The sequence below is a fragment of the Lactuca sativa genome, chromosome 9, assembly GCF_002870075.4.
Source record: "Lactuca sativa cultivar Salinas chromosome 9, Lsat_Salinas_v11, whole genome shotgun sequence".
Lineage (NCBI taxonomy): Eukaryota > Viridiplantae > Streptophyta > Magnoliopsida > Asterales > Asteraceae > Lactuca > Lactuca sativa.
This window is the reverse complement of record NC_056631.2, coordinates 13233949-13243718: the sequence shown is the minus strand read 5'-3', so window position 1 is coordinate 13243718 and position 9770 is coordinate 13233949. Positions and strand designations below refer to the sequence as shown.

The following is a 9770-nucleotide window of genomic DNA, read 5'->3' as shown; positions in this document are numbered from 1 at the left end:
TTCCGAATCATTATCCCGCAATCGTTTCACACCCCTCTTCCAAAAATAACGGATGTATAGGTACATTAGAATTACGAGAAGTAACTTTTGATCGTGATCCATATGAACCTAAAATCAACAAAGTAGAACTTTAAAAAACATTACATAAACCATATTTCAAGTATCAAATAAACATTCCATTTATCATATTTCAAGCCAAAATAACATTACATAAACCATATTTCAAGTATCAAATAAACATTCCATTAATCATATTTCAAGTACCAACAAGGGCAAAAAGACCTAACAAAATAGTTCCAACAAAGGCAAAAACATTTAACAAAGTAGTTCTAACAAGGGCAAAAAGACCTAACAAAATAGTTCCAACAAAGGCAAAAACATTTAACAAAGTAGTTCCAACAAGGGCAAAAAGACTTAACAAATACTTTCAACACTAGAAAATCATCGAACAATCTTCCCATCCTTCAAAACTCCTAAACTGGTACCCGTCATCTCAAGCCACCCTCGTAATATCTCGGGAACATCGGGCAAATGCATCCACATCTCTCTCATGTTCATGGTTCCTCCAAAAATATGATATGCGACAAAGCGTAAAGGATCTGTAGGGCCTAACTGAAGGACCTCTAACTTCTCTAAACACTGAGGAATTGTATACCCTTTAGTCAAACTTTGTAGAGCTTTCTTCATTTCAAATGCTAAATCGTCAGCAATAACAGAAGTTCCATCAGGTGAAGAAGCAGACGGTGAGGCACTAGGAGCTACAGGAGTTGAGGGTTTAGCCCTTTTGTTGGGGTTACCGGATGGTGTAGCAGTATATGGTGAACCAGCAGAAGGTGAAGCAGCAGAAGGTGAACCAGCAGAAGGTGAAGCTGCAGAAGGTGAAGCAGCAGAAGGTGGTGGCTCATGATGAGAAGTGTCAACACCATCATCATCCATTGCATCAAAAGGGGTGGCGGTGATCTGAAGTAGTGGAACACGACAGGAGGATGCGCCAGCTACTGATGATGATTGGGTTGAGTAACTCCTAAAATTACCAGTAGCACTATTTCCATCAAAAAGACGTGCACAAAGATCTGGAAAAGGCAATGGAATTGTTCTCAAAGAAGCAGCTTTCGAATGCCCCTAAACCCAAATGTAACAAGAAATAGTATAAGAATATTTGACAACTTCAAACGTAAATGTTATATATATATATATATATATATATATATATATATATATATATATATATATATATATATATATTATTGTATATTAATGTATATGTACCTTCTTAAAATCATCCCACTCATCGGCTGTTAAATTAAAAGTGTTTGTTTGAGAATTGTATATATTACCGGTTTTGTTTTTTAAATATACCCATCCAGTGTATTTGGCTTTCAGATTGTCATATGCGTTTTTCATTTGTTTTTGAGTCAACTCAACCCCAAATTTCTCCTTAAGGACTCTTCCAAGCCTTATCCATGAATCTTTCTGCAAACTCAATCCTTTTCTACCAACACTCTCTACTTCTTCAATACAAGTATCCAATAAGCATTTTAAGTGCTCATTGGTCCATTGTTGTTTTTCTCCCATCTCTAATAACCAAATAACAATAAACAGTGAACAAGTAACATCATTATTTCAAGAAAAAGTTTTTATTTTCACGACAAATTTGTAATTTTGTTTTATTTTCAATCACAATAATGTGAAACTTTTTATTCAATTATAAATAACCTCAATTAGAGTGTTTTAATTCAAAGTTTTCTAAAAAACTTTATAAATCAAATAAACTTCACTTTAACGACAAAAACTTTACTTCTATAAAATAAACAAAACTTATGTCTCTTTTTGATGCTTTCTATCATATACATACAAAATCAACAATCATATACATATACACTATCATATAAATATACACAATCAATAATCATATATATATATAAATATATATATATATATATATATATATATATATATATATATATATATATATATATATAACTTTGAATTACTGCATATTTAAGTAATACAATCAATTCTAATTATAAGCATTGTTGATAATATGGGTGAGTGGAAATTTAACATTGTTGGTGTACATAACCTAAATTACATTCAAGGTATCATATAAGCATCATAAGAACATCATTCAAAACAACAGGAGGCATGCCCAGGCTTGACAATAACATAATTAAACAGAAAATTTGGGTGCTACTGTTACAAGTTTAACATCTAGGTTCAATTGCTAATTGAAGCACAAACACATACACAATTGGACTTTTTCGATCAAACAAACCAAGCTGGAGATGTTACAGGTTTAACATCTCGGTATTTCATTCAAAATCAAATCCAATTTCACATTCAAAGATAAATTACTTTCATTACAAATGTTTTTATTTTACAGCTCTTTTATGAGTTATGCATCAATTAACATAAATTCTGAACTATAGCTTCAATGCAACAGAAAGAAGGGAATAACAGAAAGTATATATGTAGAAGGGAATAACAGAAAGTATATATGTAGAAGGAAGTCGAAGTCTCCGGTGTAGCTGACAGTAGGAAAAAAAAAATAAACGAACCTGTGAGGTCGAAGTCTCCGATGTAGCTGTGGGGGCGACGGTCTCCGGCGGGTGGCTTCACAGGGGAGTCGCTGGTTAACGGTGGCGAGCAGGGTGGAGTACGATCGATCGATCGATCGAGGGTTGTGGTTCGCCGGCTGCTGCAATCGACTATGATGGTCGGAAAATTGGAGGACGCCGGATCGGAGAGGAAGGCGGCGATCGATGGCTTTGATCGGAGAGGAGGGTTGCGACGGTGGTGGTCGCTGCAAGGTGGAGCACGATCGATCGATGGAGGGTTTTTTCTGGGAGGGTTGGACGAGGACGGGAGGCGGAAGCAAAAGAAAAAAAGACGCGTTTTTTTTTTTTTTTAGGTTAAAGGGCTTGCAGACTTTAGAAGATGCTATCCCATATCTGTGTGGTGAAGACCTCGCGCAGACGTTTTTATGTCTGCGCACTTCAGAAAAACAAACAGACTGCAAACCATTATGTCTGCGCGTGGTCTGCGCCTCGCAAACAGAAGAGGTCACGCAGACCTGCGGAGAAAAAACAAACACCCTCTAAGCCAATAGGAATTGGATTGTTTTCCACCGTTTCTTCTTTCCTTAATTCCTCCACCGCCTTAGAGTAAACACTTTTAGTTCCCGATCCTTCCATTTTATGATCGATGTCTCCACCGCTTGCTTCATCCTCCACCTTCTCTCTTCAATAATTTTTTATCTCTGGGGACTCGAAGACGAATAACCCACCGCTTCCTATGTCTTTCTTTCTTTTGCCATCGGTGCTCCTTTAGTCGTCCATTTTACCTCTTCCACTGCTTCACAGATTCCAATCGCCTCTCCTCCGATTGCGCTGCCGATTGTTTCCCTCTCATTCTACGACGGAATATTAGGTCAATCGATATCCGACAAGCCGACTTCTGATTTCAGTTGACGTTCTGATTTAAGCTCTTTTCCTTGCAGGTTTCTACATTCATAGGGTGTAACTTGGCGCCAGAAAAAGCATAAGAATTCAATACTTTCCTTCCCTTGTATTAAAGACTAGAGAGCAATGAAGCTGTGGACCCTCAGTAAACAATTGAATCGAATCGTTTTTCCTGTATTCAATTTTAAACATTATCGCCACATCTCCTCCTGACACCAACGAATTCTGGTCACACACAGTCGACAAAGAAATGGGAAAAGCATTTCGTTATGTGATAATTGGTGGAGGTGTCGCCGCCGGTTATGCAGGTCTCGAATTCACAAAGAAAGGTGTCTCTCATGGTGAACTCTGTATCATCTCCGATGAACCTGTAATTTTGCTTCATTAATTTGCTTCATTCTACTTCATCATGTTATAATTTCAGTTCCTAAAGCAAGCATTCTCGATCATGTCGAGCATGCACACCAGGTGTTTGATCTTTTGCATATTGTCTATGTCTTTGATATTTTTTTTTGCAGGTTCTCATTATATCAATTTATCACTTCCAATCCTTTGCAGAACTTTTTTGTACACAGTTAAATGCAACTCTGTACATCCTAATCCAGATGTGTACAATTTCGTGGTTTATTTACAAAGTTGGTCAGAATTAATATGCAGGGTGCTATAACAAATATTATCTTAGGTTCTGAAGTATGGGTTCAAGACCCATCAGTCACTTAGATAGATGGAGAAGTATTAAAAACAAATGGAAAGGAAGTTGAGATCCAAACTACTGTTGGAAAGAAAGTAAGTGGATCATGTATTGTGTCAAATGTGAATAGACTATCCCTTTCAGTTTTAATTTCACCCTTTTCTGGTAAATAATGGTTTAACATTCAATTTACAATTTCCCTGTTATACCATTGAAGGTTGTTGCGAATTTATCAGAAAATATATTCCTAAGATGTCGAAGCCACTGCTGGTGGAGTTGATGACATGACTAGGCTTTCTTATTTGCATGAGCCTGGAGTGTTATAAGTTGAACGAAATATATGCAAGAATGATATCCAACTTCCATTTGCTCATCACTCTTTTTTTTTCTCTTCTATCTGGTGAGAAAAAACCATGAACTATACTGCAGCTATGGGAGGCTCTGTCATAATATTATATCGTATTCATTTCTAGAAGCCTTTCGCAAAGCAAAAACTGTTAGAAATGACAACTCTAGGTTCATCACATTAAAAAGTTATTCTATGAGTTATTAAGAATTTTTTAAGCCCTTCGTGCTGCAGTCGTTTTGGTAAAAAAAATTTCATCCTACTTGGTTGATTCTACAGAGAGATCAATTGGTGTAAATGGAAAATTTTACTTATCTATCTATACTCTCTGTTGGCATCTTTTCTTGCCATGTTTTCAATTTTATAAATCAAAAGACATTTCATTTTGATGTTCTTGCCTTTTTTTTTTAGTATTTTTTGTTTCCGATTACATTCATTTTTCTCTTCAGGTGGGTGGATGAGCACTCCGACAGGAATAGCTTTTACACCCTGCATCATCCATGTTGCAGCTAGAGAGGTAGCTACTCAATGGCCCATTGTACACGTCATTTTTGCTAGATTGTACTTTGAAGTATAACTAACTTTTAAACAAATGGATTGAACTATCAGTCTCATATTATTTTACCTTTTTTTATGTTTTGAAAAAGAAAATTAATTGCATGGTTGTACGTTGCAGGATGTTGCAGCAAAGTTACTATATTTCGCCCAACAAAGGTCAAGAGGTCTATGCATATTATGCATATTGTCAGGAAATGGTATTGGGTAGGAGTGGGCAAAAGCTGCAACAACGAGAGCATCTGTTACTAAAACAAAGATCATTGAGGTATGCTTGATGGTGTGAAATATAATGCATAGTATGCTTAGGTTTTTTTAGGGAAATGTTAAGAAAAAAACCTTATATTTTCAGATGTTTTTGATGTAAAAAGTGATTGTAATTTTTTTTGCATTCTAAGAAAGTCATCTGAGATTTATAAGTTTCTTTACTTATAACCTTTCATTATTAGGATAAATGATGGAAAAATCCTAATATTTTGGACTTCTTTATGCAAATGCCATAAAAAGTTCAAAATTTCAAGGGTTTTTTTTTTATCAATTCCCAAGTATCAAATGGTTAAAATTTCGAAATTTTATAATTTTCAAATGGAAAAAATTACCCAAAATATTAGGGTTTTCTTTCTTTTACTCTTTTTTACTACATTTTGTCAATAGTATGATGTTATTTGATCTTATAAATAGAGCTCATTCTTTTACACCTTTTCAGATAAGCCACAATATTTGGAAGAAAATTATAAAAGAATCAGTCCAACAGCTTGCTGCTAAAATATAAATTTATATTGTTATTTATTTTTATTTTTTACTTTTTGTCAGTGATGAAGGTGCTATAGCTATCAAATATTTAAAAATCCTGCGTAAGGTCTAAAGATTTAATAAATGGAGGATTTTATAAGTACCTAGCTTCAAAAAAAAATTGGTTTTAGTGGAATATCTGATGCTTATTTGTTTGTTGACAGATTTGATGTAGATTTAATGTAGACAGCAATTTCGTTTAGGTGCTAAAAGCAGTAAATAGCAATGTACTTCGATTTTACACGTTTTTTTTTTTTTTTTTTTTCCATTTTTTGTTTTTTTCTTTAGCTTTAGACTCTGCCTAATTCATGGGAAAAATTAGAGCCAATGTATGTAAAGTATTGTGAAGTCTGGAGAAGAAAATCAATATATTGCTTATGTAGCTTACCCATTAGACCTTTTTGAAGAAGGTTCTGTTACTAACATGTTTACTTCCATTGTAGGTAATGTATTTGGGTTCAAAGCCCTGCGTGCTCTACGTCTGGAAGATTTGCGAATCCCTACTGCGTATGTTAAAACTTTCCAAGGTCCGCCTCACGGCATCCAAGTTGAGAGAGATAAATTGAACAAGTATGGTCGTCCCCTGTTGGGATGTACTATTAAACCTAAATTGGGGTTATCCGCTAAAACTACGGTAGAGCTGTTTATGAATGTCTTCGTGGTGGCCTTGATTTTACTAAAGATGATGAGAACGTGAACTCCCAACCATTTATGCGTTGGAGAGACCGTTTCTTATTTTGTGCCGAAGCTATTTTTAAATCACAAGCTGAAACAGGTGAAATCAAAGGGCATTACTTGAATGCTACTGCGGGTACATGCGAAGAAATGATGAAAAGGGCTATATTTGCCAGAGAATTGGGAGTTCCTATCGTAATGCATGACTACCTAACAGGGGATCACATTAAAACAAAATAATAAAGAAATATAAAAGAAAACAAGTCAAACGTGTTGAGAATCGATCAAAATATATTTTAAAATCTAAATAAAGGTAATATACCTTTTTTATATTTTAAATGTGTATAACCTTTTAGGTTGTTTTATTACGAAAATTGTATTAATATTGCAATCATAGTTGAAATACTAATTATCTGTTAAAGATACTAAAAAAATAAATGTTAAAGATACTAAAAAAATAAAAAGTACATTAGTTAACAGCAAACAGAAGGACGAATAAAACGGATAAGTTAAAGATAGTAGATGTTTATTGTTGAATAAACTAGAAATCAAAGTACATTAATTAACATTTAACAATACAAGAAAGAAAATGGACGGGAGCCCCATTACATAAATAAATAGTTATAAAAATACGAAATTCATAATCATGGACATTAAAGATGCCGATGAGAAACAACAGAACGATTGTAGTCAGGATCAACAAAAAGTATACTCATCTTGAAACTTGATTTCTTAATGATTGTTTGATGGAAGAAAGAAATGATACTGAAGAAAATAAATATGATAAGAATGTCTATTTATAGTAAAATTTTGGATCAACAAAATTTGAAAATATTACTAATTGAATTAGAGCAACCACATCGCATCTTGCAATAGTCTTGCAAATGAATTTCAATTGCCACCTTATTTTAGATCTTTCAACTTATGAGAGTCTTGCAAATAAAAATGTGGGCTCCATCACCAACTCATTTCCTCTCTTTGATATAGGAGTTATTGTTATATATGTAATAACAATTATATTATTAAAATGTAGTATATAAGTTATTGTTACCTAATTATAGTCATATTCAGTGGCAGACCGTAAGAGGGGCTGGGGAGGCCATGGGCCCCCCGTTTTTGAGCTTCCTAATACCCAAATATGTATAATATATTCATAAAGTTATCCAACAGTCAAAAAAATTACTAATTTTACTCATGTTTTTCAATTAAAGAAATAACAAAAATGTAAACAAAATAACCATGATATACCCAAAGAGATCCAAAAATCACTGCTAAATTTAAGAGATATCTTCTTTCATTAGGAAAAAAAATTAAGAAACTAAAACCATATAAAAATAATCATATGTATACAATTCGTAACTCAAAACTTTGAATATAAGCAAACCTTAAATTTTACTAATCCCCGCCGATTACCACTCTTCATCCGATTTCCATCGATTAGTGCTTAGTGCCGGCGTTTAACAAAAACCTGAGATTAAAAACATCTGATTTCCATCGTGTTCTGCTTTCCGTTTCCTTCTCCATTCTTCTCTCCATATGAAGACTAAAAAGGGTACTCTCTTTTCTCTTTCTATTCTCCCACCAAAGTTATTATCTATAAAGTATGATATGAAATATCTTTAAACCTTACATTGCAGGTTTTGTAAAATGTAGGTAGTAGGTAGTAGGCTTTGACCTAAGGACAACTATTATTTATAAATTAAAATTATTTATTAATTATTTATTGTTTACTGATAAATTACATATATTGTTTGATAAATTACATATATTGTTTGGTATTGTAAAAATAAAATAAAAAGTTACACAAACAATAAAATATATATCATGTATCATGGGTTATGTATATGTTATTTAAATCAATATGTATATGTTATTTATTTATAGTGTGAGTCTTATAATTTAAACAAAGTTAAAGAATAAAATTTAAGATAGAGTTTTTCAATTTTTTTTTTTTTTTATATTTTTGGTTTTGTTGTTTGAAATACAATTTATCGAAAAGATTAGTTTAAAAATAACTTTAAAAGACTTAAAATCCACGAGTTCCACTTTAATCAGCAATACAACGATATTTTTATAAGTTTTAATTTTTAGAGTGCATAATTTTGAACAAATTTTTCTTGTCTTACTATTATGTTTGATATCGGCCCCCCAATTATTGTGTTTGTGTTCCGCCCCTGGTCATATTGTTAAAACCTAAAAATAATTAACTAGGTATGTATAACTTTTATTAACTACTTGACAATTTAATATGTTAATATTAATGATTAAATGAATATTTTAAATTTCTAAATTTCTAAATGATTAAATATTTATAAAGTGATAAATGAGATGGCAGTGGGGATCATTTTTGAAAGATGAGTGTTATTGCACTGATATGAGTAGTCATTGCAAAGCTGATGTATCACAATTGAAAGATTAGTGACATTGCACTGATGTGGATGACCTTATAGTCGGTAAACTAGTTGTAATAATAATAATAATAATAATAATAATAATAATAATAATAAGTTTAGTATAAGATAAAAAGTCACTAAAATTTTTAATCTAAGCGAAATTGAAAATATCAAGAATTGAGTTATAGTCGAGAGACTAACATACTAACAAACTGTTAGAAGAAGACCTAAAATAATAAATTTAGTATAAGATAGGAGAGTCGTTAAACGAAAATCTCTAAGTTAATTTTAATAGCGATATAGTCAATTTGGGGAGGCTAAAAGTGTGGTGGAGACTAGAGATGACATATATTCACCAAAACCAATGATTTCAAGAATGAAATCATTTTAAAGGATAAGTATTTGTAACATCCTAAAATTTATAAATAGTTTGGGTTGATAATGTAAGATATTTTAATAAGTTTTTAAGTATATGTTTAAGACATGTAAAATAAATATTCAAAAATACAAAAAAAACGCATACAAAACGAGTTTTACGGCAAATCCGTGAGAGTAAAATAGACAATAACCCATGCAAATAGTTTTTTGTTACAAATTTAAGTAATCTTTGGAAAAACTATCAGACCATGAAAATGTCATTATTATGAATTTAAAGGCTTGGATTAATACAATGGTATTAGGATAAAATACATCATTAATTTCAGTTGTAATACTAATTAATCTATTTATAAGCATATTGTCCGGATTGATCATGTTGACTTGGTTTTGGATTTGAGCAAAGTTCACCAAGTTGTTTTTTACTTGATAGTCAAATAGCATTATATTGGAATTTTTTTTTTTTTTTTAACGGCAAAAAT

At 32.4% G+C, this 9770-nt stretch overlaps 1 pseudogene; it reads left to right on the top strand.

Annotated features, from left to right (window-relative positions):
- The first annotated feature begins 6171 nt into the window (after nucleotides 1–6171).
- LOC122195806 (ribulose bisphosphate carboxylase large chain-like) lies at nucleotides 6172–6852 on the top strand (annotated as a pseudogene).
- Nucleotides 6853–9770: the final 2918 nt, after the last annotated feature.